The sequence below is a fragment of the Octopus bimaculoides genome, chromosome 20, assembly GCF_001194135.2.
Source record: "Octopus bimaculoides isolate UCB-OBI-ISO-001 chromosome 20, ASM119413v2, whole genome shotgun sequence".
NCBI lineage: Eukaryota > Metazoa > Mollusca > Cephalopoda > Octopoda > Octopodidae > Octopus > Octopus bimaculoides.
Genome location: NC_069000.1, coordinates 17,238,672 through 17,246,562, shown reverse-complemented (window position 1 = coordinate 17,246,562; position 7,891 = coordinate 17,238,672). Strand labels below are relative to the sequence as shown.

Sequence of the window (7,891 nt, the reverse complement as noted above, 5' to 3'; positions counted from 1 at the left end):
CACACACACATATATATATATATATATATATATATATATGCACGCGCGCGCGCACACACACACACACACCTTAAGTTTAACAGTAATTTCTAATACTGCGAGAAACGGCAAAAACAAAGCAAAAAGAAAATAAACAAGAAGAGGAAAGAGCAGTGATAGAATGTATTGGTCGAAGAGAAGAAAAAGTTGAGCGAAGAATACGTTATGTACGTAATAGGAGACAAAAATCTCAGAACTCACTAGATCTTCGTATATGAAAACAATTGTAGATGAATATTGAATTCAAAACAAGGGAAACTACTCTATTCTAATTTAGGCGTGACTATCACGTGATTGTTTTCTAAACTGGTACTCATGAATATGCGTCTTTGTGTGTCTGTATGCGAGTCAAGTGCGTGTATGCAAATGTTTTTTTTTTTTTATCTTTTATTTGTTTCAGTCATTAGATTGTGACCACGGTGAGACCACTGCCTTGAAGAATTTTTAGTCTAATGAATCAACTACTGTACTTATTTTTTTTAGAAGCCTGGTATCTATTCTATCGAATATTATGACTGTACCGCTAAGTTACGGGCACGTAGTCACACCAACATCGGTTGTCAAGCAGTGGTCTCTCTCTATCTATCTCTCTCACCCACACACACAAACATGCATTGTCGATTCAAATCAAGCCGTTCGCGATTGTCTATGGTACGAATTGACTTTTGATCTAACTATTCTAGTCACCAGCGTTCCTCTCATCTTAAGCGAGGAGTTAGTATTACTCTTACACATACTTCCAACATTTATATATACAAATTTATACATATGCATATACGCAACCGATCCGGTTTAAAAATAACTTCTTCACCACCCTGTCATTCTACTTCTGTACATTTTCCCTTTAGATTGTCACGCCCTTACAATCAGATGTATAATACTGGTGGCGGTGGAGTGGAACTTTTACTACTTGAATCCTCGCTTGCAGGTCATGGACTGCGGCAATTCATCCAAGGGACATAACTCTGATGGCCCACTGCCTCAGTCTTGTACATTTTCACTTTGGACTTAGTTCTTTCATCGTGGAATTACGTTTCGGATCTTCGCAGCAACTTTTAGCCCCATGAACCAAATGTTACGTTTCAGGTGTCTCATAGCAAAGAATCCAAGCCATAGTTCTCCATTCAACCATATTTGATGATCGTTGAATGTAAATTTTCATTTTCAGCTTGAAGCAATTTGGCAATATATTGGATGTTATAGAAAAATACAAGTAGATCAAATACCATACAACATAAACTTTTGATTTATTAAAATTATCTCCAAACCAAGAGGAAATATAATAATTACAAAATGACAAGATCAGCCCCATTTAAAAAAGGGAGATAATCTCAAGATTCATGGATTCTTCAAAGCTGACATACCGTCAAGGAAAAGGAGGTTGTCTGGAGGCTAGAGGATAGCAGTGGACACGTATTATTGGCTCAAAAGCCGTTATCAGCACGACAATCGTTCAACTTTATCTGCAATTGCTAAGCGACATAAATTAATTCAAAACAGAATATAAGACATTTATGATCTATATCATACATACATGGTGGCTGTCTACTCCTTATGCAGAGTTTGACCACCTTCTGTACCTACACCTTAGCACCACCATATCATCTGATGTGGCTTATTAAACCAGACAACGTTCTGAAAAGACACCCACCATAGATTGCACATCCGATTTGGATCACCAAGGGCTGCAGATAAGTTCTGATCTTTGAGGATCTTAAAATGTCTTTTGAGGCCTCCGTAAGATTTGCAAACCTTCCGGCATACACTGAATTCAAAGGTGTGCACAGACATATAGGCAGAATAGTTGGAGGAGGTTCGTTTTCCATGGGTTCGCAAATGCGATTTGAGCCCAGCAAAACGTTATTGTCATTCACCTTCTCGATCGCGACATTCTTCCTTAGATCTCTTTTGAGTTTTACATGCGTTATCCTGGCCTCTTCAACTACTTTCACTCCACTCCACACTTTTGTTCGCCATCCAACTCGATCCGAAGCAAGGGTTTCTATGTCTTCTGGATCCATTCCAAATGATTTCATAGTAGTTCTTATGCTGTCCTTTAACCTTTTTTTAAGGTTTACGCTGATAGCTTTTCCCCTCTGTAAGCTCACCATAAAGCAGTTGTTTCGGCATGTGTTCATCCGCCATACGAACAATATGGCCACACCATCTCATTTCGTTCCTCAGAATCATAGCTTTAATTGAAGTGATGCCTGAAGATGCAAGGAGATCTGTGTTTGGAGTAAAAGAACTCCATTTAATGTTTAAAATGCGATGAAGGCATTTTTGGTGGATTTGTCCTAACAATTTAAAATGCCTTTCATAACAAGGCCATGTTTCATAAGAATACAACAGAGATGGTAAGACAAATGATATGTAAAGAGCCAGCTTTGTATTCTTATTTATATGTCTCTGGCACGAAACGTGTGACTCCAAGCAACCAAATGCTTTTGCTGCCCTTTGAAGTCACAGCGGTATTTCTGTATCAAGATTTCCATCATTTTGTATAGAGATTTCAAGGTAAGTGAAACGAATCGACAACCTGAAGTAACTTGCACTCTTAACAAAAACTTTAGTGGGTTACAAACAGCACCACACGCAGGTTGATGCATCACAACTGTTTTTTTTCAAGTTGATGGTCAAGCCAAAATCATCACAAGCTGATTCAAATGCAGATACAAGAGATTGCAGACCTGTTTCAGAATGACTGACAAGATCACAATCATCAGCATACAAAAGTTCCCTAATGAGTGAAGTAAAACCCTCCGTTTTGAATTTCGGTCTGGCTAGATTAAAAACATTCCCTGTTCGATATTTTATGTAAATCCCCTCCTCAGAGTTTTGAAAAGCATACATACATACATACATACATACGTAGAAACAAACAAAAATACTCTGTTGATGTTGTTGAAATTCCAATGAAGGAGCCTTGGATCTAGGTTAGAAACCGGCTCTTTCTCTATTGACAAGAAATACAGAAATGAAACTGATTGATAACATACATACATACATACATATAGACAGATAGACAGACAGAAAAATAGATAGACAGACAGAAACCGGCTCTTTCTCTATTGGCAAGAAATCTTGAAATGAAACTGAATAATGACACATACACACACACGTACGTATGTATGTATGTATGTATGTATGTATGTATGTATGTATGTATATACTAGCGGGCCTCCACACACATACATACATACTTGCATACATACATACATACATACATACATACACACACATACACACATATACATATATAAATATATATATATATATATTTACACACACACACACACACACAATAGCTGTAGTTTGGAATATAAAGTGAGTAAAAAGAGGAAAGCGTGTGGAGTTAACAAGGTTTGACTTATGCGGTTTTGATCCAATCAGTGGATTTATTATGTTATGAAAAAAAAAAAAAATTCTTCTATGTGACTTACCTAAGCTAGGAGATCAGATAATATGTCAAGTGTGGCTGTGTTGGAATGCTACTGATAGTTCTGGTGGTCGTAATTGTACTAATCGCCCCCCCCCCACCCACTCCCTCTCGCTTCTTAATTATGAAATAGTGGTTATCAGTAGTTTGGTAGATGTTGCTTTAGGCTGAACGTGTTTAATTGAAAAATGGACATGGATGAAGAAATATCGAACGCTGAAACCGGAATATCGGCAGCAATAGCGCAATGCCACAAAGCTGGGGATGGCGGTGGGAGTGATGAAAGGTGTAGTCGATTAAATCGAGTCTAATACTTCATTGTTACGTTGTTTTATTTAGAGGTGCAATGGCCCAGTGGTTAGGGCAGCGGACTCGCGGTCATAGAATCGCGGTTTCGATTCCCAGAGTGTTTATTAAGCGAAAACTCCTAATGCTCCACGTGGCTCCAGCAGGGGATGGTGGCGAACCCTGCTGTACTCTTCCACCACAACTTTCTCTCACTTTTACTTCCTGTTTCTGTTGTGCCTGTAATTCAAAGGGTCAGCCTTGTCACACGCTGTGTCACGCTCAATATCCCCGAGAACTACGTTAAGGGTACACGTGTCTGTGGAGTGCTCAGCCACTTGCACGTTAATTTCACGAGCAGGCTGTTCCGTTGAACGGATCAACTGGAACACCTCGACGTCGTAAGTGACGGAGTGCCAACATGTAAACTTCGTTTTATAGGTGTCGGGACATTCTGTTGATATGTGTCTAGAGAGTGTTGGTATGAAGAGACGAAATCATCCACCCTCTATTTCACTCTAGCCTCTATAATCTATGTCATGTAGGAAGGTTGCATAGGTGAATGATGTCGTTTATCAATATCGAAGGATTGCCGGTGTCGAAAGGAAAGACGAATAACAAAGCTATCCTTAGTGGGATTTCAACACAGAGAGAAATGGACCGTAAATATACGCACCAGCTGAAATGATTTTCTTAGGCGTTCCGGTTTGATGAGGGATAGAGGAAGGAAAGGTGGAAAATTGGTTGAAATAAACTACACAAGCAAAACCAACAGTCAAAGAGGGAGAGAGAGAGAGAGAGAGAGAGGAAGGGGTCTCAGACCCTTTTCTCTCTTTCTACACTTCATGCTATTGTTGCGGGTGTTATTTGGCCGTATAGTTTTGAGAGCTGGTTATTAGATGAACCGTAATTGGGATGGTGAATGAAAATATGCTTCTTGATTGCATGAAGAAATAGCTGAACAACACCCGCAAACATTTAAGAGAAGTATTTCTTGTCGCATATAAAGACAATCTGTGTGATTTTTTTTTTTTAATATTTTTTTTATTTGTTGGCCATTTATAGTTAATAACAGCATGAGTTACAGACTTGTAGAGAGATACTGATCTGAAATTACATGCCTACATACATAATGCATGTACATATGTATATTCAGTAGAGATGGAAGAGAGGGAGGGAGAGAGAGAGAGAAAGAGAGAGAGGCAAAGAGAGACAAAATGTGTGCATGTGTGTGTAAGAGAGAGAGAGAGAGAGAGAGAGGGGGGGAGAGACAAAGTGTGTGCGTGTAAGAGAGAGAGAGAGAGAGAGAGAGAGAGAGAGAGAGAGAGAGAGAGAGAGAGAGAGAGAGAGAGAGAGAGAGAGAGAGAGAGAGAGAGAGAAAGGAAGGAGAAACAGAAGTACAGTGTTAATGTAACAAGTATTAGAGTGAGTGACAAAACTTGTAACGAGGTATGAATTACAATTTTCCTGCACAGAAATAATGAAGCCAATTATTGACGCTCAAAAATCAACGAAACCGTTGATATAATAATGTAATAAAAAATTCTATACATTTATGACTTTATATATATGCAATATATGCAAATATTGTAAATGACGAAGTGAAAATAGGTCGAATTTTGAGAACTGTATATATTACTGAGCTGTAAGAAACGAAGGGACTTAATTTAGGGTACACTCTTCTCTATCCTAAGTCATGTGTTGATATTGCATCTACATAACTGAAACAAATCCAAAGACCCTACTGGAAAATATGATTTCCAAAGAAACGAAAATGTCTACGATGACTTGATGACTGTACATATTACACCGCGTAACACGATTTTTGTCCTTAGGTAGCAACTGTTATTTCATATTTACCTTCCCCTAGAATGTCCGAAAGGAGGCTAATATTTCCTTCCAACTTTGCTTGCTTCAAACTTGTTTCCACTTTGACAGTTAGAAATAAACTGAATTGTTGAGATTATGATTTCTGTATTTGTATTACCATCTGTGTTGCCAGAACGTTCTAGAAATTCTTGAAACTTTTAGAAAGTTCTTCAAAGTTCTTGAAACTTCTAGAAAGTTCTAGAAAATTCTGCTTCGGTGACTCAGCGCTTAATCTGTCTGAAATATAATGGGAAATAGGTCAATTTCAAAACATTGATATTCAGGCCACAAAAGCAAATTTAGAAGGGAATAATAGTCATTTCCTTCGATTTCTAGATAGAAGCAAATAAGAAATAATACAGTATTATTAATGGCAAAATCGTTCATATAATAGTAAGAGCAGCAGTTGGTAAAATCTCCCGCCCTATACCATTCCATTTTGATTCAGAACAGTTAAACTTGGCGCAAATGCAAATATATATATGATCGGCTTCTTACTTACAAAATGTTTTCTTTTCTTAAATGGAGTATATAATTTTCATGTTTATTATATGTGTTGTTTCTAGAATTACGAAGACTCATCGGGAAACTAATGATTTAGCTAAAGTAGAATCAGTGTTGGTTTCTAGATTTAGGATTACGGGTCGGTAGTACTTGCTAAGTTTATAGCTGTGGTGGCATAGTGAATGTGATTGATATCAGTGAAGGGGAGGGCAACGTTTTGTAAGCGACAAATATAGAGTGGCAGTGGGACGTTAACGTTAATACAGCTGTCATTTGCACGCGAAGCTGCATACTTACTTTCGTAAATACATAGATACATACGCACATACACACACATGCTCATAAATAAATTTTAAAACGCCGAGGAAGGGAAAGAAAGGTGGCTGTGAGGAATACGTAGCTTTAAGGAGAGAAGGGGTAGGTGGCTTTTCTGCTGTTCATCACAAAGAAACACACGTACACTTACATATATATACATACATACATATGTCTATTATAACGTTGCGTTCGCTCGTTAGTGACTAAATACAAATTTTAGAAACTCAGATGTATGTATGCATGTATGTATGTACGTATGTAAGTACGAGAGAGAGAGAGAGAGAGAGAGAGAGAGAGAGAGAGAGAGAGAGAGAGAGAGAGAGAGAGAGAGAGAGCAGTGCATGTCATCAAAGTGAGGGTACGCCAGGCACATGCATCACAACCATATGTGCGCGACATGGTTATCTCATATCAAGTTAAACAACATATGACCTTGCAGGTGGGGCCCAGTTAGAATTTTCTTCAGGTCGAGTAGCTCATCCTGCTCAAGAGGTCTTCGAATAAGGTTTGTTGAAGGATGTCCAACGAAACACCCATGTTTCCAAAGGTGAATTATTCAAATCCCAGAGAATTCCTCTCAATACATAGCTATGATGCCCCCCCCACTACTTCTGCTCGTGATCAGAGATGCACATATGGTCAACCACCAAGAGACATGCTCAACTGGTTAAGGTTAAACAATTGACTAGCAAATCTGTGGTATTGAGCAGAATATTTGCTGTTGTCCATCTTTTATACTACGACAAAATATGTACATGATAACACTTCAAATCAATTTAGAATTAGAAGTCATGAGAGCCAGTGCCTGGTATTGTATGTATGTATGTATGTATGTATGTATGTATGTATGTATGTATGTATGTATGTATGTATGTATGTATGTACTAGTTTAAAAGCCGCACGATAGTGCGGCTTTTAAGCTAGCTCCTGTTTCAGGCATTTGACCGCAGCAAAGCTGGAGTACCGCTTTTAGTCGAACAATTCGACCTCAGGACCTATTCTTTGTAAGCTTAGTACTTATTCTATCGGACTCCTTTACCGAACCGCTAAGTTACGGGGACGTAAACACACCAACATCGGTTGTCAACCGATGGTGGAGGAACAAACACAGACACAGATACACACACACACGCACACAAATACACGATGGGCTTCTTTCAGTTTTCGTCTACTCACAAAGCTTTGGTCCGCACAAGGCTATAGTAGGAGACACTTGTCAAAGGTGCCACGCAGTGGGACTGAACCTGGAACCATGTGGTTAGGAAGCAAGCTTCTTACCACAGGGCCACTCCTGCACCTATAAAAAATATGGAACGCTTCACGAATTTGCATGTTATCATTGCGCAGGGGCCATGCTAATCTTCTCTGTATCATTTTAGTATCTGTATCATATATATATATATATGTATATATATGTATATATATATATATATATGT

General features: G+C 38.5%; 1 protein-coding gene and 1 non-coding gene across 4 annotated transcripts in view; both read right to left on the bottom strand.

The window, feature by feature from the left end:
• Positions 1-373, bottom strand: part of LOC106879802 (copine-3) — a 23,757-nt gene extending 23,384 nt beyond the window's left edge. For 2 of the 3 annotated variants that reach the window (XM_014929506.2, XM_014929510.2), the window contains exon 1: positions 241-341. The gene's annotated coding sequence lies outside the window, so the exon portion shown is untranslated. Of the gene's footprint in view, positions 1-240 lie in introns of all 3 variants that reach the window. The other variant, XM_014929509.2, reaches the window with a different exon arrangement.
• Positions 374-7,756: 7,383 nt separating this feature from the next.
• Positions 7,757-7,858, bottom strand: LOC128250383 (U6 spliceosomal RNA). The gene has a single exon (XR_008266412.1). It is a non-coding gene; the product is annotated as a U6 spliceosomal RNA (small nuclear RNA).
• Positions 7,859-7,891: the final 33 nt, after the last annotated feature.